This window comes from Mustela putorius, unplaced genomic scaffold (genome assembly GCF_011764305.1).
Source record: "Mustela putorius furo isolate JIRA1106 unplaced genomic scaffold, ASM1176430v1.1 tig00004007_pilon_pilon_pilon, whole genome shotgun sequence".
Taxonomy (NCBI): domain Eukaryota; kingdom Metazoa; phylum Chordata; class Mammalia; order Carnivora; family Mustelidae; genus Mustela; species Mustela putorius.
Genome location: NW_025422145.1, coordinates 5,233,960 through 5,257,697, shown reverse-complemented (window position 1 = coordinate 5,257,697; position 23,738 = coordinate 5,233,960). Strand labels below are relative to the sequence as shown.

General features: G+C 44.7%; 1 protein-coding gene across 2 annotated transcripts in view; it reads left to right on the top strand.

Moving 5' to 3' along the window:
- SHISA9 (shisa family member 9) overlaps positions 1-23,738 on the top strand; it is a 274,740-nt gene that overhangs the window by 58,888 nt on the left and 192,114 nt on the right. The gene's annotated exons all lie outside the window — the stretch shown is intronic.

Genomic DNA, 23,738 nt, shown 5'->3' with positions numbered 1-23,738 from the left:
AGGTTGATTCATTCATTTATCTAGGTGTTTGTTTATATATATCGTTCTCAGGAAAGGTTTGATCCAGCAGTGTCACCAAATTACTGTTTTTGTCTTGAAAACTCAGGCCCTAGGAAATGTAAGAGGTGATGTACTTGAACTACAACCCTGTTTTAAGTCTGTTTGAAATATGCATGTGTGTGTGTATTTGAGATATAATTCACACACTGTACAATTTCAGCCATTAAGGTTTACAACCCAGTGGTTTCTAGTATATTCATCAGGTTGTACAACGGTCACTGCTAATTCCAGAACATCTTCACCGCCTCAAAAAGCAACTCCATATTCATTAGCAGTCATTCCCCTTTCCTTCTTACCCCTGGCAAACAGTAATCTCCTTTCTGTCTCTCTCATTGAGCACCTACTATGTGCAAGGCACTCTACCAGGTGCTATACAGATGATAATAAGATAATTTCCCCAACTGATTTGGAATCAGATAAACAAACTTTGAGGTTTATAGGCAAAAAAACAAAAAAAAAAACAACAACAACAAAAACCAACCAACCAAATGAGCAATAACAAAAAAGACTGAGCCTGGCCAGTGTCACTTAGGAGGGGTGACTGCTTTTCCAAGGAAGGGCAGTATAAGGTGGGCAGAGTTTACTCCCTCCGCCAGGATTTGGCAGTTGGGTGGCCTTGGTTGGTCTCATGAAGCCTGTTTTCTTGTCCGTAAATGTCACCTACCTTCCAGGGTTGCTCTGAGGACAGAATGAGATGATGCACGTTGTGTCCATAGCACGTCTCACATCGTAAAGTAAGTGGTCGGTAAATGGTAACGGGGTGCTTCTGGGTGGCTCACTCAGTTAAGCGTTTGCCTTCGGCTCAGGTCCTGTTCTAGGGCCCCAGCCCTGGACCCCAGCCACTGCGTGCCGTTTGCATTTTTCAACCACGATTGTCTCCCGACATTGCCAGATACCCCTGAAGGGCAGAATAGGGGCCACACAGTTCAAAGCTAAATTCTCGAGTAGTTTTTGAAGAACACTTGGCTTTCCGGCCTCGATGATCTTGCTCACTTTGGGAACTTTTCACTTTCCCTGCACCACTGTGTCCAGAGCTCACCATTGGCTTTTCAGGCCAAGCTTCAACGCTGCTTCCTTCATGTTTGTTCCCTGGTGAAAGACCTTCCCCCCATCTCAAATCCCTAAAGCACTTTGTCTCTACCTCTTGTCTGATGAGTAGGAACTACGTAGGTCTGTGCTCTACAGTTGTCACGGTTGTTCCGCAAAGAAGGCGTCATTCCCTTCATTGACAGATGAGGAAGCCAAGGCTGGGAAAAGCTGTGTAACTTGCTCAAGGTCACAGAGCTGGAAAGTGGCAGAGCTGGGACCTCTTTGGGCACTCCAGGGTTAATGTTTGCTCCCCCAGCCCACACATCTTTGTGAAAATCCCTTGCTTCTCTGTGCTGGCAAGATCCGTGTGCAGGACTGTGTTCCTCTGAAGACAGAGAAGCTCTTTTGCATTCATTTCCAGAACGGTACCTGGCACCTAGCTGGTGCTACACAATATTTGTCCAGTGAATAAATGACCAGTAGAGAAAGTCTCAGAGGAGGCTGCCAGGCATCGTCACCGAGATTTTGAACGTGGGAAAGATTCAGACGTATCTGGGATGGTTAAATATTTATCTTCTGGGAGGAAGCTTGTCATCTTGGTTATCTTTTGAATTCTTGTCACTCTATAGTTTCCCGAGTGTCTCCGTCATGCCAGGGCTTGTGGTAACCTCTAGGGGTCTAGAAATGAGTAAGACACGGTCTTCTTGGAGGTAATATTTTGGAAACCAATGTGGACGCTTCTTGGAAAGTTGAAGATGCTTATACCTTCCAAATGAGCAACTTCTTTCCTAGGTATAGATGCTAAAACACTCCATCATGGGCACAGGGAGACATGCAAAGAATAGTTACTGCACAAAGAAGAGTTAATAATGAAAAAAATTGCAAACACCCCAATTCATCAGTTTCCAAATTCATCTGCATGTTAGAATCATCTGGAGATCTTTTTAAAAATTTTTGAAACTCAGGCTCTAACTCACATCAAGTACATCATAATCTCTGGGGGTGGGAAAGAGCTGTCATTATGTTTTGAATCTTCCAGGTAATTCCAGTGTGCAGACTGGTTTGGAACTACTGATCTAAATATCCCCTGTCAGGTGAATGAATGAATAAATTATGGTATATTTCTATAATGGATTACCTTGCTGTAATTACAATGAATGAACTACACTAAAAGACGTGTATGGGGATGTTTATAGCTGCACTCTTCATAATAGCCCTAGACTGGAAACAACCCAGACATCCATCAACAGTAAAATGGATAAACAGATCATGGTGTGATCGTAAAATGGAATATCACACATCGGGGAGAACGAACGAAGTACAATTACATGCGTGAGTCTTGTAGACTGTTGAGTAAAAGAAACCAGACCCAAAGATGTGCAGACCGTGGGATTCCATGTACGTGATGTTCTAGAACAGGGGATCTTCTATAAAGGGGTGACGGGCAATGTTTTAGGCTTGTGGGCAGTATGGACTCCATTGCTGATAAGGCTTGGCCGTTCTAGTGCGAAAGCAGTCATGCCTGAGACATAAATGAGCATGGCTGTGTTCCAATAAAACTTTATTTATAAAAACAGGTGGCAGAATGGATTTGGCTTGCCATGCGTAATTTGCCGTAGTTTGCTGATGCCTGTTTTATAGCAAGCTCCATTAATTTATGGTGAAACTCTCATGATATTTGTTACCCTAGGTGGAGACTGGTGAATGGAAAGGCAGCTGCTGGGACTTTTTTCTTTTTATTTGGCTGCTGATCAGGCTGCTCTGCTCACTTTGTGGAAATTCGTCATTCTGTGCACTTACGATGTGTACACTTTTCTGGGTGCTATTATTCCTTAGTGTTAAGTTTGCATTAGAAGCAGCAAATAAACAAATGAGCTGAAACAATATGCATTAAATCATAGTGTGGAACGCAGTGAGTTTTGGAAGATATACACGGAATGTAAAATAGGCACAACAATGTAATACACTGTTGAGGGACTACGCACTAGATTAAGATTAAGAAGATATCCGTGGAATGGTAACCACCACAGTCGGGATAGCAGATGTCTTGGGATGGAGGGAGGGGGAGGGAGGGAATGGGGTGGGCAGGGGTACAGAGCGGCCTTTCTGTGCGATGCTAATTTCGTATTTCTTGATCTGAGTGGTGAATAAATCACGTTATCCTTTATTTCCTTTTATGTATCTAAATATACACTCCTAAAAGCAACAGATCATATATCTATTTTTCAGGGGCATATATATATTTTTAAAGATTTTATTTATCTTTAAGAACACAAGTAGGCAGAGAGGCTGGCAGAGAGAGAGAGAGAGAGGAAGAAACAAGCTCCCCGCTGAGCAGAGAGCCCACTGAGCCACCCAGGTGCCCCATGGGGCATATATTTTAAAGTGGGTGCTGAAGAATATGAACCCAGGAGGGCAATGGTTTCTATTTATTTTTTTTTAATTAAAGATTTTTATTTATTTATTTGACAGAGAGAAAGAGAGATCACAAGTAGGCAGAGAGGCAGGCAGAGAGAGAGAGAGGGAAGCAGGTTCCCCACTGAGCAGAGAGCCTGATGTGGGGCTTGATCCCAGGACCCTGATATCATGACCTGAGTGGAAGGCAGAGGCTTAACCCACTGAGCCACCCAGGCGCCCCGGGGCAATGGTTTTTAATCTACTTAATTCATTTCATTCTCCCGGGGTGCCTACCTGAGACATAGTAAGCACATGGAGCATTCGTTCAATGAATGAATGAATGAATGAATGAATGAATGAATGAAATGCTCATCACATAGGACAGAGATTGATGAATACAGTTTGAAAGTGTTTTGGGAATTTGAAGAGAAGGGGAACCAGAGACTCCCTGAGGACCTGCACCTGGGACCGGCTGGGACTCCCCTTCTGTCTAGTCTTTGAAGGTGCTAATTTTCCAGCCCAAATGGGAAGATCAAAGTGTTGAGGGCAAACATTTATTTATTGATTCCATCCCCCCCTTTTTTAAAGATTTATTTATTTATTTGAGAGAGAGAGAGAGAGGGAGAGAGCGAATGTGAGCCGAGGGGAGGGGCACAAGGAGAGGAAGAGAGAATCCCAAGTAGACCCAATGCCCAGCACGGAGCCTGCCATGGGGCTTTGTCTCAGCGACCCCGAGATCATGACCTGAGCTGAAACCAAGAGTCGGAGGCTGAACTAACTGTGCTACCCGGCTACCTCGGGACAAACATGTAAAGATGACACCTGCTGACCTGCTGACTAATTCAGGATCCCCCTCCAGATCCTGAATTAGTGCAGGGACGATGCTAGGACCCCTTAGCTTGCCTGCTTTGCGGGCTGTCTAGTGAATTCTGAAGCCTCTGTCGGGAGCCAGGAAGCTCAGATCACCAGGGCACGCGGATGGGGAAGGAGGCGGTGGGGGAGAGGCAGGCTGTGTCTGGCCGCGTTGGAGAGGCAGGCAGAAGCCCGCTTGTCTCTTGGCTGGCTGCCCGGTCTTGAATGGGAAAAAGGTCTTCCCATGAAGCATGAGTCAGCCTCTGAAGCTTGGGGAGGGGTGGGGGGGAACTGTGGCCTAATTTGGTGCATAATTGGGGAGGCAAGCGTCCTCCCTGTGCTCTGGGGATGCTGTCGTTTAAAAAATTCATGAATCTCCTTACTCACCCTGTGCTGTTGTGTGGATCATCTCTCTTTAGGAGGATGAGCCTAAGAGCCGTCTGCTGTACCCGATTATTTCTATGATCACCATTATTATTAATGCCATCATCGTTGTTCTTGGGGTGGATCTACAAGGCAATTAATCAAAGCAGTCGGAGTAAAGAAAATCCTGTAAAAATGGAGAAAGCCGGCATTTGGCAGACTTTCCCAGCTCGTTTTCAGCTCAGTGTTCAGCTCAATTTTAGTGGTACCCCTGGGGTTATTCATATTAGCTTTCCCTTTAGAGGATTGCCCCATGGATTCTGGCCTGTCTTTGCATTGTATGTAGTCTGCTCACTCCATGGAAATTTCTCTTGAGCCCTTACTCCAGGCCAGGCACCTGCTAGACTCTGGAGATGTAGCTGTAAATAAGTTAGTAAATAAAATCCCTACTGTCCTGGAGTTTACGTTCTAGTGTGTGTGGGGTAGGGTGGGGAGGAGTGGGCAGGCATGAGGACAAAATGAATAAACATGTAAATAAGTATTTCCAGCAGTGGTAAGGACTAATATTAAAATGGTAGTGGGATACATTAGTTAGGGTGATCAGGGAAGGTTTCTTGGAAAGGAAATGGCTGAATTAGGGCCTGAATGATAAGAGGACATTGTAGTGCCCAATGGAAGAGTGTTTCAGCCAAAGAGAACCTATAGGTGCAAAGGTCCTGAGGTAGGAAAAAGGTTGGCAAGGTCCAAACAAGAGCTCAGTGTGGTTGGAACCAAGTGAGCAAGGTCAACAGAGGCACTTGATGGTGTGAGAGAGATTGGAAGGAGTGAAGTCATAAAGACTCTTACAGACCCTGGTAAGGAATTGAGACCTCCTTCTAAGACAGCACTGTCCGATAAATCTTTCTGTCATGATGATGATCTGCTCTGTTCAAGGTGGTAGCCACTAACCATATGTGACTATTGGGCAATTAACATGGGGCTCATGCAACTGAGAAACTCAATTCTTAATTTATCTAAAATTATCTAATTTGAATTATAATTAATTCCTGGTTAAATTGGACTAGCTGTGTGTATCAGCTACCATATTGGACCACGCAATTGTAAGTGGCCCATATACCAGTGAGTGGTATGGACCAATGAAATGGTATGCTTGAATAGTATTTTCTCTTGATAATGGATTTTTTGGGCAAGACATCCTATTCAGTTTTCTTGGCAGCTGAGTCCAATAGAAAGAAAGTTTTCCTTTCTTTCCCTCTTTTCCTTTTCAGATGTCATCAGCTCTTCTGGAATGGTATGGGAACATGCCTAGGCAGATTCTTTAGGAAAATGGGTAGTCAGGGGAGTAGCCTTTGTGTTCTGATGGGCAGCGGCATGGCAGTTGCACTCAGGAAGAGTTTCTTGACTCCCATAAAGATATGGGCTATAGACCAAGTTAGTTAATGCCATCTGGACAATCACTGGGCAAATGGTACATCTTGAATTTGGAGCAGGGAGCTCTTGGGAAGCTAGGCAAGAGAAGGCCAGTTTCACATTGAGGACTCCCCTCTCCTACTGCAAAGTGCATATAATAAGACCTGCAGATCTTAATAGTAGTTGCCTTTTAAAAAATTTTTTTTGAGTACATATGAACAATGCCACTGCTCCCCCATTAATGATAGATCCCTAAGAAATGCCAAAATATCAGTATTTGTATGGAGACTTCTTGAGGTAAGGAGGGCATCATTGACTTGGGTATAGTGAAAAGAAGAGAGGACTGGTGCTCCAGAGACCTTGTCTGGTCTCGGTTTTGCTGTGGATTGGCTAGGTGGCCTTGGGAAAGGTTCTTCTTGCGTCCATATGTTATTTGGAAGGGATTAATGAAGTATTCTCCAAGAGCATTTCTGGATCTTGCTGCCTGGGACATAAAAGTGTGTTTGCTTTTCTGATCACACACAAATGGCATTATTGAGAGTGGAGGTTGGGGAGGGATAAAGACATGGCGGAAGGTCTCCAGCACTGGCACCATCAGGATTCTTGGCTGGCAAGCAACAGAAACCAATTTTGGCCATCCCGGAAAGCTGAAGTCTGAAGACTCAGAAGGACAGGAACTAGGGAGTTCTGGGGTGTCTAGAGAATGTCAGGGAAGACCTCGCTGGTTTGATGCTTTGTGTTCACATGCTCAGGATTCAAATTATGGGGAGAAGGTGTATTATTTGGACAAGTCTGGACCACTCCTTGGCCAGGAGAGGGCAGGCCGCCTTTACTGATAATTTCTCAAAAATTGAATCCAATGGGAGAGAGGCAGTTCCCGGAAGGAAAATTGACACACTCTTGCTGACAGAAGGGGGTAGGGGAAGAAAGCCAGGTTGGCAAAAATGACCAACATCTAAAAACACAGATTATGTTTTTGAAAATTAAGCATGTAATTGAACTGCCATCTACACACAGACTGTGCCAGCCTTAATTCTAAGGGAAATGTGTCTTAATCAGAATCCTCAATTCCCTGGTTTTTTTTTCTTTTTTTTTTTAGGTTACTCAATGAAAAATATTCTGAACCTGAAACTCTTTGTATCTACATCCGCATTATCTACATTTCTGTCCATTTCTCTATAGAATATTTTGGAGTTAGTACATGATCAGCTGAGATTTAAACTTTTGGACATTATTAACCTTCATGCATCGTCCGTCCATCCATCCATCCGTCCGTCCATCCGTCCATCCATCCAATAGATATTTGCTGAGTATCTGTTGCGACCAAGCACTGTTGTTAAGTACTGTGAACACAAAATTGTGTAATACACAATCCCAACCCCTACTAGGGCCTTGGGGAGTTTTTGGTTAGGGGTGGGTTGTCCATGGGTGGGTTGGGAGACATTTAAGCTCACAAATAAATCGCCATATCTACTGTGATCAAAGCTGTTCTGATCACATGATCGAAGTGGTGTGTGTTTTGTGTGTGTGTGTGTGTGTATGTATGGGGATCAGAGATTAGAGCTTAGCTTAGCTCTTCCAGAGTAGTTGGGATTTATGGAAGTAGGGTGCTTAGGGATGATTAGAAATGTTTAGGTCTCAGTGTCCAGGGTAGGGCATTCAGGGAGTGATAACCGAGCCACACAGGCATGGCACTATGAGTAGACCTGGCCTAAAAGACCTGGACTTGTTTCTATTTTAGATAAAATCTGTGGGTAAGGGGTGTGGTAGAGATGGATGATGCTGCAGATGTTTGATGAGATCCTTGGTCGTCATCTTGGGACTTGAAGTCATCCTCTGTGGCCCGGCTTATTAAGAAGGATAATAGATTCATTTGTTTGAGCAGTGTTTTTGGCAGTGAACATTAAACCAATAGAAATTTCTAGTTAAGCATTAATTCATCAGAAAATCTCATGACCCAGAGCGTCCTGACTAATCAAAGTTTTACTGCGATTCTCAATTAGTCTCACTTGGCAACATGTTTGAGCGAATCATGAGTTGCCTTTCCCGCTGACGGCTCTAGGAAAAGAAACATTAATTTTTGAAGAGGGCGGCCCTCTGGATTGTCGCCTGTCCTTTGGTGGTCATTGCCATGTGTGTATCATCACTTGGCTTGAAAGCTTTGAGATTCTGCCTCCCCTGCTGATCATTTGCATTCTGCTATGGTACCACTGAATCACAGAGATCTGAAAAGATGCTCTACTTCCTCCCAAATTCAGTTATCCTGTATGTGTGGACCAAAGATTTTTTTCTCCTAGTCTCAGGATTTTTGAATCATTCTAAATGCGCCCAACTGTGGTGGTGGCTTTCCACAGCAAGGTGACTCGCAGGGGTCAAGTGACAAGTGGTCTTTAGGCAGGTGTTAACAGCGGGGGACAGTGAAACCCTGGGGTTGAGTTGGACAGCCCTGGTTCTGGGCACTTGGCTTTGTCTGTAATGTCACTCTCGGCAGAGAAATTGAAATAGCCTGGCAGAAATGGGGAGATGTATCAGGGACACAGAGGAGGATGGCTGAGGGTAAGCCAGTGAGAACTTCAAGAAAAAGGTAGAATCGAAAGAACGTGTAGGGTCGCCGAGTTTCACTGGAGGAGGGGAACCTTAGGAGCATGAATGATGTGAGAAAAGAAGGAATAGTATGAGCAGAGGCTATGTTGAATATTTTCATGGGGATAAGGGCTTGGTAGGATGATTGCGTATTAGTCATGATGGTTTAGGTTTTGCCGCAGTAATAAGCAATCCCAACATTTAATTGGCTTAACACAAAAAAGTGTATTGCTCCTGTTTCAAGTCTGGGGCAGGTGGGCTCTGCTCCAAGTTGTACTCCCTGCTTTTTGGGGCCTCCATTCTCTGGGTTGTTGCCAGTCTCCACATCAAGAGTGGAGGAGAGGGTACAGCAAGACACGCAGTGGCCCCTACAGCCTTCCACTCATGTGTCACTGGCCCAAGCAAGCCACGTGTCTCTGCCTGACTTCAGGGAGTTGTAAGGTGCAGTCCTACCCTGGAGGGAGCTATCGGTGTACAGAAGGAGGGAGATACCAGTGTACAGAAGGAATGACTGCTAATAGACTTACCAGATCTATTTGGAATAATTTAATTTCCTTTATGTGAGGAGAAGATATTAACAATTCAACGATTTTCGGTGGAGGATCACAGCCACAGACCTTTGTATACGTACTATCTACTAGGCACTACTCTTTTTTCTTTTTTTTTTAAATTTTATTTATTTATTTGACAGACAGAGATCACAAGTAGGCAGAGAGGCAGGCAGAGAGAGAGGAGGAGGCAGGCTCTGCACTGAGCAGAGAGCCTGATGTGGGGCTTGATCCCAGGACCCTAGGATCATGACCTGAGCCAAAGGCAGAGGCTTTAACCCACTGAGCCACCCAGGCACCCCAGCACTACTCCTTGTTTTACATGCATTAAAAATCAAGTCTTCACAACCTACCCTGTAAGCTAGATTTTTATTATGCCATTTTATTTTATTTTATTTTAATTTTTTTCAGTGATCCAAGATTCATTGTTTATGCACCACACCCAGTGCTCCATAAAATCTACGGCCTCCTTAATACCCACCACCAGGCTCGCCCATCCCCCACCCCCACCCTTCCAAAACCCCCAGTTTGTTTCTCAGAGTCCACAGTCTCTCATGCTTTGTCTCCCCTTCCAGTTTCCCCCAACTTACTTTTCTTTTCCTTCTCCTAATGTCCTCCCGGTTATTTCTTATGCTCCGCAAGTAAGAGAAACCGTATGATAACTGACTCTCCCTGCTTATTTCACTCAGCATAATCTCCCCTAGCCCCGTCCATGTTGATACAAAAGTTGGGTATTCATCCTTTCTGATGGAGGCATAATATTCCATTGTATATATATTATGCCTATTTAATGTAGGAACAAATTGAGGTGCTGAGAGTTTAATCTAAGTTTGCCCAAAGCTACCCGTGTGGGGAGTTTTAGATTCATGACTCCAACCCAGTTTCCTCTTGTATCCAAGCTCAGTTTCAGGGCACCTGGGTGGCTCAGTTAAGCACCCAACTCTTGGTTTTGGCTCAGGTCATGATCTTGGGGTCCTGAGATGGAGCCCTGAGTTGGGCTCTGTGCTCAGTGGGGTTGAACTTGAGGACTGCTTGAGGATTCTCTCTCTTCTCCTGTTCCCTGCCCCCCAAAAGTAAGTCTATAAGAAAAACTCAGTCTCTTTACAGTTGAAAAGGATATGGAACCCATAGAGGAACATAGCAGTGCGCGTCGTCCTGGTTGTGTGTGTGTGTGTGTGTGTGTGTGTGTTATGTTCCCACTGGAGTTCTAGTAGAGGACATTTCTTGTCTCATTGACTATTGTGCTCCATGTGCCTAGAGGAGTTTCTACTACTGGCTCAATGAGTATGTGATGAATGAATGAGAAGGGGAAGACTGTGGTAGGTTCTCCTATAGCGGGCACCGAGCCTGGATGTAAAAGAAACGGCCCCCTCCCATTAGGGAACTTACTGTAGGGGAGGGAAGCATGAGATACTGTGGGGAACACAGTCCAGCCCAGGGGATTCAAGTAAGGCTTCCTGAGATCCCTGAGCATAGTTGTAAAGAATGCCCTTATGTGAATAACGGGGGGAGGGGAGGCAGCTTGCAGTGGGATTAGCTGGTACAGAGCGGGGAGAGAGAGAAAGAGAGAGAGAGAGAGCACAAGCATGGATATGAGGCGATGACACATGGGTTGGAATGCTGTTCTCCAGGTAATAAAACGGAAGCCTGATTTTGTCCCGCATCTAGATCATTCATTCATTAGCCAAAATGGCACCACTGACTTGGTATAGGTCATAATCAGACTGCTGTTTATTCTGGAGGAAACAAGCCTGACTTCTATTCCCCCTTGGGGAAGAATTTTCATAAATGCAGCTCTGTTTCATCAAATTATGGTTGCTGATTTATATAAAGAAGGAGGAGCACTGTGTAACCGAAGGAGTCAATTTTGATCGTAACTGACGTCTCAGTATGATTTGAAGCACTCAGAATTTAATTATGCTCCATGTAGATGGTAAATAATTTGAAATGTTAGGCAGTGAGTGTGTTTTCAAACCCCAGACCAAATGCCAAGAATGCAAATTGCCACCTCCATAAAACTCCCATAAAGAACAATTAAGAATAACAGTATTTGTTTCCAGGGTAATCTGTTTAATATCTAATGGGAATGACGTTATACATAGCCCCAACGGAGTGTAGCTCCCTCGGGTGGGGTTCGGGGCAATTCGAGATCATTGTACACACCCTTTGGTTTCTATGCGTAAGGAGGTGAGATGTTTCCTTTCAACTCCATTTTCTTCCCATTGCAATGTGACAGAATCAGTAGGAGATCCCTCCCCTTAGAAAAATAAATGATGGTAGAAAAGGTGGGTCGAGGGTTGGTTGGAGAATGGATAGAATGATCGATTGTGTGAAAGAAAATATGTCCAAGTATTCTTTGTAGGACCTAGGTGGTGAGTATGTAGGTCTCTATCATACCATTCTTTCCAATTTTCTGTGTCTCGGAAAGTTTCCATAATGGAACTTCGGGGGAATGAGAGAGCCAGACAGAGTGTCTTCAAATGAAGGGATGGTTTCTGATCTGTTTTGGGGCTTTCGGGACCTGGTTGCCAACCTTGATTCCTCCCCGCTCTTGGGGTCTCCATATGTCATCAACCACCAGAATCCTTTGGATTCTGCATTGCATTAAATCAGAGAGGAGAGGCGTCTCCCCCTGTCCTCCCCTGTCGCTGAGTCTCTTTTCTCCATCTGTCCCCACCTGCGTTACACAGCCACACCCTCTCTAGTCTCCCTCTGATCCCTCTCCAGTGTGCATACTGCTGCTAACGTCAATCTCCATTTATCCATGAAGCCCCCTCTGAGTGTCTGCTCGATGCAAGACACATGGGTTTACGTACCAGGCACACGGCGCCGGACAGATCACAGTCGTCGGGGGATATAACACACTCTCTTTATTCCAAGCAGTTCTTGCTTTTGTGTAGCTAATTAGGTCTAATGGTTACAGCTGATTATCTTTGATACTGTAGTAAGCACCCGTGAACTCAAGACCCAGATGAAAGTAGAAAATGGACAATACTGTGCATCTAACCTAACCACTCCCTACCAGCCCACTTCCCTGTTTTGCTCTCCCTCCAAGTCTACCTCTGTTCTTTGTCCTCATCTGTTAGTGGTTTGCTTTCCTTCTGATACATTTATGGCTTCTGTTTACATCCCCAAACATTTTTATTTTTATTTTGGTCACTATTGTTTTCGTAAAATGCCTATCTTTTGGATCTTCCCTTTCCTACCCAACTGAAGTTCTCACCCGTAACGTTGCATGGTGCTGTCGCTCACTGGTTTTGACTGCTGTTCATCTGTTTTAATATATTTCAGTCTTTCTTACTTTAAAGGTTTTAATCCTTGTTTTCTTTTCAAAAATGGATATGTCTGTCTCCCCTTCTTCTAAGATGAGAACTTTATACACGTTCCATTCCCATTCCTTTGTCTCTTTCCTCTCTACCCCTACACGTACTACTGATAGTGATAGTGATACTGATTCTGATGCTGACGTGGTCTGGACGGATAGCTCTCACATTTTAATATGTGTTCAAATCACCTGGGGACCTTATTCAAACGCAGAGTCTGTTTCAGTAGGGTCGTGGGTAGGGCCTCAGTCCCTGCATTTTTTAACAAGCCCAGGGGATGTTGTTGCCTGCTGGTGCAGGGACCACACTTTGAGTAGGATCTGGAGGGCCTTCATTCTATGTTTTTATGGATATAATTTCTCTTTTTATCTGGTCTTATCTATTCTTTAAAGACCACATCAAGGCATTTGATCAGCTAGCTCTGCTGATCAAATCAGCTCTGCTGATCTGCGTATCTGGTAGCTTCTCCTGGGTATGTCTTTCCTCTTATTTGGTAATACGTCCCCAGTTGTTTTCAGTGTGGGGCTTTGTGTGACAGATCTTTGAGGTCTTCTGTGCCTGACAATATTTTTATCATTCCTTCGTATTCAATGACAGCTTAATTGGCTATAACATTTTAATTTTTATGTTTCTTTTTCGCCGTTTAATTTCTTGAAAATACTTCTTTGTGTATTCTTGTGTATGGTGTTGCTGATGAAAAAATCCTGGTGTCAGTCTGATTTTTTTTTTTTTAAATAGAAATGTGATCTCTTTCTCCATGGAAGCTTTTAGTATTTCCTCTTTGAGTTTGATCATCTTAGCTTGTACTAGAATGTGTCTACAGACCTGTCTTCCCTCATTTCTCCTCTTTGGACCTTTGTTAAGAAAAACTGTGAGAACATTGTAAGCAATATTTCTTCAGATACTTACTCTTCTCGACTGTTTTTCCCTCTCTCTATCTGAGAATCTCACTTTGATGTCCACAAATCTTCTCTATCCTCCGTATCACTTGACTTTAAAAGTGTTGTCTTCTTTCTAGATTTCCTCGAGCTTGTCCTCTGGAGGATTAACTCATTCTTCATTTCCGTGTTCCATGTCCATTTAGCCATCTACTGTGTTCTTGATCTCAACCGTGACATTTTTCATGTCTGACATTTCAACACAGTTCTTTCCCACATTTTCCTGTTCCTATTTTATATCGCTAACATTTTCTTTGATCTCTTTAATATGTTTTTGTGAAAGTCTAATTTCAGTTCTGACTGCTCTAATATGGTTGCTTCTGTTCGAACCCGTAACCCAGGATGTTGCTTTTCTTTTGAAATGGTTGTACCCCTCAAATGTCCTGTAATTCGGGGTTGTGGGCTCGCTTTACCCAAAAGGTATTGGGTTTCTGTGATGAGCGGTGTGGATGGGCAAAGGTCAGACCCCAGTGTCAGCTCCATTGAGCTCAGAGGGTAGAGAGGTGGGTTCCCTAGGATGGAGAGCCCTGGATGCCAGGAACCCACAACTGGTCACTGCTCGCCATTCGAAACAGCATGACAAGGATGTCCACTCTCACACTTTTGTTCAACATAGTATTAGAAGTCAAAACAGCCTTTCAGGCATCACTCTGCCCCCAAGGGCAGCAACATAGGAGGAGACACTTTTGGGGGTGTGAAGAAGGAGAGGTCCCCCTCCTCTCTGTGAGGTCCAATTCTTGTAAGTCACCTCATCTCCTTATGCTTTCTCAGCATATCACAAGCACAGAGCCCTCTTGCCCTGATTTTACCCCAACAGCATCAGGACCTGAGGTCCGAGTTGGGCAATAGGGCAGGGGCTGTTTGCCCCACAGCAGTGTCTGGGAAGCACCCAAGGCTAACTTCCTATAGCTCCCCTCTTCTGTTTTATCCTCTTACAGCCATACTGGGCAGCTTCTTCCTCACATCCCAGGCATTCCCCACTCACCCCCATCTGAAATGTCCCCTAGCCACTCCAGCAGCTCTGCTGGGTCCTCTGCTTTCCTTTCTGGTTCCTCCAGGGTGGAGCATGGGGAGAGAATCTAACAGCCAGGCTAGCTCACTAGATTGATCAGAATGGGATTTCCAGTCTGCTGTATCTTTGATATGACATAAATTGTCTCTCCCCCTATCCCATCCCCCATTCTGGACTCCCAGTACGTCACAGTGTGACTGTGTTTGGGAATAGGGTCTTTAGAGACCTGTGTTAAAATGGATCATGTGGATGGGCTCTGATCTAGTGTGACTCGCATCCTTATACAAAGAGGAGATTAGGACCCAGTCAGAAAGACGGAATGCCAGATGGGGACACTGGGAGAAGACAGCCCTCTGCAAGCCAAAGAGAGAGACCTCAGAAGAAACCAACCCTACTGACACCTTGATCTTGGACTTCCAGCGTCCAGGATGGAGAGAGAATAAATTTCTGTTGTGTAAGCTGCCCAGCCTGTGGTACTTTCTTGTGATGACCCCTGCCAATGGTCTGTTGCTAATGGAACTCTACACAGACCACACCCCTCAACATCTCTCAGAATTTCTCTTCACCTTCTGAACCACACTGATGCTTGTTGATTGATAACTACATGCCGGGCACTATTCTAACTTCTTCACATCAACTCACTTCATCCTCATGGCGCTCTGAGAGATTGTTACCACTATTCCCATTTTGCAGATGGGAAAACTGAGGCCCAGAGAGGTCCTGGAACTCTGCTCAGAGCCACACAGCCAGTCTGAGTTGGAACTGGGATTAAGTCTGCCTCTAGAACCCACTGGGTAACCCTTAGATTCCTCTGTCTAATAGGGTGGCCGCTAGCCATTTACTTTTAAATGAATTCAAATAAAGTAAACATAACAATTAAGTTAAAATAACCTTGAGAAGTTTCCTGGACCTCTTGGAGCCTCAGGTTCTCCATCTGAAAAATGGGGATGTGTGCCCCTCAGAGCGTGACTGTGTGAGTTACCTGTGAGATAATGCAGAAAAAAAACGTTCAGCAGCGGGCCTGAGCCATGGTAGGAGCTCAGTAAACATTGTTTGTTCTTATGTGGCATCAGAGAGGAGAAAAGTGCTTTCAGTTTTTAATTTTCAGGTTATTTACCTTGTTGAGCTCTGTTCTCTAACCCCAGTTCTTCCAATTAAAATCCCCTTTCGCAAAAGCTAGTCTGAGTGGGCTTGTGTTTCTTGTAACCAAATGGTACATGATTAAGATAAACCAGGGCTTGTTGGCTCCCGCCATTGGTTCCTCCTCATGACTCCCATATTGGCACCCATTCTCTGCGGCTCTTGGTATTGTTTATTTGAATACTTGCTAGGTGACATTGATTTTGAAGCTCGAGACCATCCCGGACTCCCCGTATGGGATCTGGCATTCATGGAGTCCCAGGGCTCCCAGCCTAAAGCCTCTAGCCTTCTTACCATATTGCTCTTGTCACTGCATCTCCAATACACTGATTCTTATCGCTTCAAGCTTCCTCAATATCGAAGCCTCGAGCATCCAGGAAATGAGCAGAGGTACCGAGCAGCAGAAAGATGTGAAAGGCACATTCAATATCCACCATGGTGAAAATTGGAGCCCCTGTAAAGTATTCAATCATTTTCCTTGTAGGAGGATTTCATATTAAATCTTAGAGGCCTTTTATTTTGCCCCCAAATATGAGCTCAATTTGCTGGAGTTCTGCGAACAGTCAAATTCTCTCTTACTTACTGATACATGTATGAATAAAGCCGAGGATCCAGAGGCAAGTTACTCAATTATGTTTCTCTCTCTCTCGCTCCCTCTCGAGGGGTATAAAATGGGATGCTTGCCTTAGAACAGAGGCATGCTTAGTTAATCGGCTCTCGGAAGTGGTCTTTGAGGTGATCTTTAGAACATCAGGAATGGGAGCTTTTTTTTTTTTTTTTTTTTTTTATTCCATTGGACTGTAGACGAATTGGTACTTGGGGTTTAAAGCCTAGGTTTCGGGGAGGTGATGCTGGACTTGGATAAGAATGATGGTGGCCAGGGTGTTGTCCACATCTCCTGCCATTCCTTGGGCATGCTTCTGTGGGCTCTGCTTCTCATGATCTGCTCCTGTGACTCGCTCTGAAGGACTCCTTTAGGTAACTGGAGTCCTTCTCTGTGAGAATCTACGTGTCCTAGTTCCTAGTGGTGAAGGCATATGAGCCCAGTTCTCTTGCCTTGTGTTGGGACTCAGAGGTCTCATGTTCACATGAGAGCTATGAACAGGATCAGGCTAAGGCTGGCACATTCCCTGAAACTGCCTCTTGCTCAGTCTCTTCCCCTTCCCTGTTCTGCTTCCCCTACCCTCTTCCCAGTGTTTCTTGGGAGCGTTTTCTAGATAACATGTTGCACCTTGATTTGCACCTGAATCCTCATCTCAGGGTCTGCTTCTGGACCATGTTTGCACCAAAAGGAGGTAGTGTTGGGCGGGGACGAGACTTAGAAAGAGCCTAAGTTCTTGAGTCTGGCGGACTTGAGATGCAGGTATCTCTCTGTTACCTTCTCCGAGGCTCTTCAGCGTTCCCAGCCTCTGTGTGCTTACCTGTAATAAGGAGAGAATATGACCACCTTGCAAAGTGTCATGAGGCTGGACGCATCATCTGCATGGTGCCTGGCCCATGGTGGGCATTCTGTAATTTTAGCTCGTAATGCTTTTATGATTGAAGGGAGAGAGACTAAAGGCCAGGAGTTCATCGAGAAATGAATGACCTGAGAGGGGAAATGGCAAGCCCCTGAGCTACCAAATGTACCCTATCAATATATAGCCTCGCCATCACTTGTATGTGTTCCCTCCCCGTCTAAGGGCTTGGGTGGACGTTCAGCTGGCGTCGTGGACAATTTTTCTTTTGACACTTTAAATCCTGGATTTTATGAAAACATGTTTTTGTATTACTGTTATTATTTTTTAAAGTTGTTGTTATTATTATTATTTTACCATTTGCATGGTCTCCAGCCTTCGATTTTCCTGTACTTTTACATCCAACACCCAGTACCCATGGCTCTTGTTCAGAGGACTTTCTGGGCTGCTCCTAGAGCTGCTTTGCCTGGATGCAAAGAGCCAAAAATGCCTGACAGTTTGCATCCTCCTCCCAAGACATTCCTTAACTAATGACTGCTGGGTGCAGGAATTGAAAGCCCAGCTCTCTTGCCCTGGATTAGGCCATCAGTGGGACTGATTTTTACTCTAGACGCCCCCCCCCTTTCCTTTCTTTATTCTGCTTCAATTGCTTCCCTATTGGTTTGTTGTTGTGGTTGTCATGTGTCTGTTCATTTTTGTCTTTCCCTGGGAGCAGTTTCTTAATAAGTCACCCATGGTGCAAATCCTCATCTCAGACTCTACTTTTAGGGAACCCCATCAAGGACAGCTGGTACACACTAGTATGCCCATAGTGGGTATTAAAATATTGAAATATTTCCCTGCTAATTGGGAAATAGCCATTGTCCTGGTGATCCCTGAGTGTCCAAGTGCCACCCTGACCCTTGGGAAGGTTTATAATGTAAAGGGTAACAGCAGGGACTTGCAGAACCTTCTCCAGAGCTATGGTCAGTATCCATTCTGATTGTTCAGTAGACGCACTGTCAGGGTTATTAAATATTTTGTCTATCCTGGCATCAAGGAGGCACACATGGGGCTACTCAGAAGTGTGTGTGTGTGTGTGTGTGTGTGTGTGTGTGTGTGATTGAGAGTGGCAAGCCGACTAGCCCAAATTTATCATTTTGTGGTGGCATTTGTCCCAGACATCACAATGCCTCCCTTGTTTAACAAAACCCTCAAGCACTTCTGTCTGCCCAAATGTCGAGACTCATGCCAGGGAAAGGAAGAATTGACTTCTGTTGCAAGTCGGCACGAGACCATGGGTCCATTCAGCTTCAGGCTCACCCAGAGTGACCCGAGGGGGGGGCTTTGGGGCGAGCAGGTGTACTGGTGGTATAGTCACAGGGAAGGCACCTGTCACCTGTCTGCTCCGTCTGGGGAGGCCAGCAGAGAGTGTGCTCAGGTGTGCAGTCCCTCTTCATCCTCACCCAGTCCTGCCCTGCCCATAGTTCTTTCCTTACCGCCCTGTCCCGGTCATGTCAAGGGGCCAGCTTTCTCCCTTCCTTCCTCCCTATCTTCTTTTTCTCTCCTTCATTCCCTTCCTCTCCCCCTTCCTTCCTTCCTCATTCTTTTGTAGGTGTGTGTGGGGGAGGTGGGGAGAGTGGGGTATCATTTTTAGAAGTGATTTCGAATCTCCTTTCCATGTAGTAAATGGATGAATTACTCTTTACAACCACAAGTCTTTTATGCTTGGGGGGAGGTGGTAGAAATGATGAAAGTTTATGTCATGATTCTTGAGCAAGTTTGCTCTACGTCTGGGTGGTGATGGGGAGGGGGCATTCAGATACGGTGAGATCATGAGCCCTGAGGTCCACCCAGACTGGATATTGGAGGGGACGCCTGACTCCCATTGGGAGGATCTCACTTCTCCGCAGGTCAGGAAATCAGCCTGTCTTCCCAGGATCCCTACATCTAGTCACCCAGATTTTTAACAGCAGTAGCATCTAACATTTACGAAACACTAACTGCGTGTCGGGCACGGTTCTAAGAGTTTCCCCTTATTTTGTTCTGCCAAGAGTCCCATGAGGGAGAAGCACAACTGTTACTATCCCCATGTTCCAGAGGAAATACTGAGCCTTTAGAGAAGTGATATCACCAGCTCATGTTTTCACATGGCTGACACGATCTGGAGTTAAAGCCAGGGAATGTGGTTCCAGGACCTGAGCGCTAACCATGATCCAATATGGCTTCCTCCGCTCAAGAGATGATACCACGCTCAACTGAGGTGTATCTGTGTTTTCCATATCTGTGTTCTCGAAAGGACTTTGAGCCATCTGAGGCCAAGGGGCTGCTTGTTGACCATCTCTGTATCCCTAGCATGTCCTCAGGATCCAACACAGGTCAATGGGTGATGAAGGCAAGGGAGAACTGTGGGCAGAAGCAGTGTGATCGTGAGCTCCAGAGCCTTCCATGGGGCTCTAAGAGTTGCTGCCTCTCCTTCTTTGTGCACCTGCCCTCTGACCTGCCCCACGTCAGAAGTTTCAAAAGGACTCATTCCACTTGAGAAAGGTTCTAGTTCTGTGTTTGGAGTAACTTAAAAAGAATGGAGGGGCCATTTCAGTGAATACTTGCTTCATGCTAATGCTGAACAGTTTTCCCAACGTAGATTTTGTCGTCTGCCTCTTGTAGATGCACAATGGAAGGGTTGTCAGATCCACAAAGTCAGTGACTTGCTAAGAGTTATAGAAGTTAGTACAGAGTGGGCCCACAATTCATCTCTAGGTGGTGGGGCTCTGACTGTCCTATTCTTAGGCACTAAGCTATTCTGCTTGTCTAAATACAGCGATAGTCAGAGACCCAGAGAGGAAAAGGAACTTGCGGAACAAGGCAGCGAGATCTTGAAGCCAAGGGTCCAGATCCTTTCAGGATATTCCCCATGGCAATGGCCACAGTCCTCTTAGATTTTCCCCCAATCACCTGGGACTCCTGCCTCTCCAGGCTCTCGTCTCAAAGGACCACCACATATACAGTAACATCTGCAGATACGACTCCCATGCGTCTTTGGAAGGCCTTTGCTTGGCAGTTTAAACGGTCAGGTCAGCTCTTCGTGTCTATTGATCTCTCCATACTCTTGCCTTCAAGACCACTCACCATCCTGTCCACTTGAAATAACGTCTTCCCCCAGGCTGGGTGCATCTTTCATCCCTGTCTTCCTTCTACCACTGAGAATTCTGCTCCGGGCCAGATTCCCCCCAACCACCAGCGACCACTCATCGTCAGACAGCATCTCTCCCCGGAAAAATCCGATGAGCTCTTCTTAGCTTGGGCCTGTGTGTTTGTTTTCCTTTTGAAGAAAAACATTTTCATTAAAATGTAGTTGCTGTTCATGAGAGCAAACCTTTTGCTGGATGCTTAGGACCTGCCAGGCGCCTTGCTAGGCGTTTAGATGCATGATCTCATTCCCTTTTTGCAGTAAGCACGCGATTATCCCGTGTTGTAGATGAAGTCACAGCCACTCGGAGCTCAAGGAGTGAGCAAGTGGGAGAGCTAGAAAGGGGCAGTGCTGGGATTTTAAAGCCAGCCTTTTCGCACTAGAAAGCCATTCTTAGAGCTTATAGAGCCTAGAGTTGTTTTGAAAAAAAGACGTGAAAACTGCTTTTTCATCCTACTACCTGGAGATCATTGTGACAGGTGTTTGTGTTACCTCTACTTAGTCTTAGTTTTTCTGAGAATACGCGGCTAATTCATTTTCTTTCTTTTTTTTTTCTTTTCACTTTTTCCCCCACCTTCCATTTTTATTATGATTCAGTTTCCATGTCATTCAATACTTGTTAAAAAACAACATTAAATGTTTATATCATATCCCAGTATATGAAGAGAGCATGAAGTATTTGACCCTTTTGTTATACTTGGACAGGCAGGTCGTTTAAAAGTGGTTATTCCTTTTTTTTTTTTTTTTCTGTAAGTAGACTCCGTGCCCAGTGTGGAGCCCAGTGTGGGTCCTGAACTCACAACCCTGGGATCAAGACCTGAGCTGAGATCAAAAGTTGGATGCTTAATTGACTGAGCCACCCAGTTGCCCCTAAAAGTGGTTATTCTTAAGTTGGTAGTTCTTAATGGGGATTTTGCAGCCCAGGGAACATTTAGCAGTGTCCTGAAACAATTTTGATTGTTATAACTGGGTGTGAGTAGGTGGGTGGGCATGCCCTTGACCTCTACTAGGTAGAGGTTAAGAATGTTGCTAAGCATCCCACGATGCACAGGACAGCTGAGCGGCAGAGGATTATTTGACCCCAAATGTCAATAGAGCTGTGCATGACTCCCCTTGATCTTGATGTTATGATGGACATCCTGTCTATTAGACCAAGCACGTTTGACAGACAGGGCTTCCATGGCCAAGTTCTAGAAAGGGAATTGCTGAGTCAGAGATGATCACCTCTTTGAAGGTTCTTAAAATACAATATCAAATTGCTATCCAGAAATGCAAAATATCATTCTTCCAAACTCCCGTACCTATTCTACCACACTCCAGCTAGCATGGAGAATTATGATATTATAACCCTTTGTTAATTTGAAACAAAAAAAAAAAAATGCTCCCCTGTTGTTTAAATTTGCATTTTCTTTGATCATTAAGGAGTTGAGTACCTTTTCATATGCTTCTTAGTTGTTCATATTTCTTCCGTGAATTATCAGCTCATGTCCTTTGCCCATTTGTTTTTTCCTCCTGAAGTTTTAGGGGGTTTTAATTGATTGGTGGGGAAGTGTTCCTTTTCAAAACCTTTTTTGGATTTCAAAGGCAACTCAGAACATACATTTGTGACTCATTATGCATAACTTATTCAATATTGTTTACTGTAGTAGGATGGTTATGGGTTTTGTGGAGCCCTTCCCCATATCGGATAGAGAGAAGTCATTGAAATTTGACAGTATTCTTTGAAGATGAAAACATCTTTGCTTAGGTGTAAACTAATGTCCTTTTGAACTGAAGAGAAGAGATGAAAGTACCTGAAGTTTCAAGTGTGAATTGAAAACAGAACCAGGACATTTAAACATTCTCAGACTGACAGAGCCCTAGTCTCGGGCTCGGAAGAGAATTTCTTATAATTGTGGAATAACGACTCAATTAACATCACTCTGTTCCTCGCTCTGTCAGACTGGGCTGGAGGAGAGAAAGGTAAGCTTTGTCCGTCTTCTCCTCAGAGGTGTTCAGAACAGCACCCATCTCCTATTCCTGGGGGCACCTGAGATTACATGGGTGGTCATTGATGGACCCTCTTCATAGTTACATATTTCTTTGAATGCACTCTAGAAAAAAATATCTCTCTTTAGCTCGTTGAACCCATGAGTCCATGGATATCCTTGCTCAGGATAGGGGTAAAGTAGTATAAATAAGTAAAAAAATAAAAGTCCTCTAGAATGGTGTCTCAGCACCTAGAGGGGTGTCTGACACATATTAAGTGCTCAACAAATATTAGTTGGGTAAATAAAAAATATTAAGTGGCTAGGGACACTTGGGTGGCTCAGTTGGTTAAGTGTCTGACTCTTGGTTTCGGCTCAGGTCATTATTTCATGGGTAGTGAGGTCAAGCCCCGCATTGGGTTCTGCACTCATTGTGGAGTCTGCTTGAGGATTCTGTCCCTCTGCCCCTCCCTCCTCATTAAAATAAATAAATAAATCTTTAAAAATATTAACTGGGTAATATTATGGACAATATGTCGATGCTTTATAGTTAATACTGCGAAGGTGTCGTAGAAGCATGGAAAGCTTGAGAAATGGTAATACTAACATCCTTGACTTCAGATAAGAAAACCAAGCATCACAGAAGGGAAAGTTTTGTCCAAGGGAAAAAGTAACCTGGTCTTGTATTCTGTCTCAGAGACCAGTGCGATTTTAGCCATAGTAAAAGGTTGTTGCTAAAAGTGTTAACATGATGTTTGCTTCTTCCCGATTGTAACTGTCGTATCAACAGATGTTATCGTGCCATATTGGCTCTGGGACATGACAGGTGGTGTCTTGACGTCTTGCACTTTGCAAAGGGCATGCTTTCCAGGGGCAGTAAACATTTACGGAATGCGTACCATGTATGAGACAAAGCTGAGCATTTGACACGCTCAATCTCTGCTTTCCCCACACCCCCTGTTGAAATAGCTGGTATCATCTTCCCATTTCACAACCGGGGAAACTGAAGCACAGAAAGATTACCTCACACTTGGGTCTGTGTCATCCACGTGGCCCGGAGGTACACACTGCCCGTGACCTTTTCCTTGTGTTAGATTGTTCCAGAACTCATTTTCTGTGTGTATTTATACTCTACAAGACATTATGTGTCTTGTGTGGGGATTGGGTGGAAGAGAGAATGGGCTAGCCTCTGTCCCTCCATGAGCAGCCCCCTGTGCCCACCCACAAGTGTGTTTTTTGCAGGAGGAAGGAGTTGACTCTCTCCTTATCTTTGAGGCTGAGTTAGTTAGCAAAGAACCAGGGGCATGGCAGGGCATCTCTGGTCCTGAGAAGTCACTTTGGGTTTCCTCTAGAGGAAGCAACAAACAAAGCACAGTAGTTAATTGTGTAGACTCTGGAAATAGACAGAACTGGATTTGCTTCTAGGTCTGATTTTTCCCAGCAGGAGGACTTGAGGCATAGGACTCTGCCAATCCGAGCTTCAGTTTCCT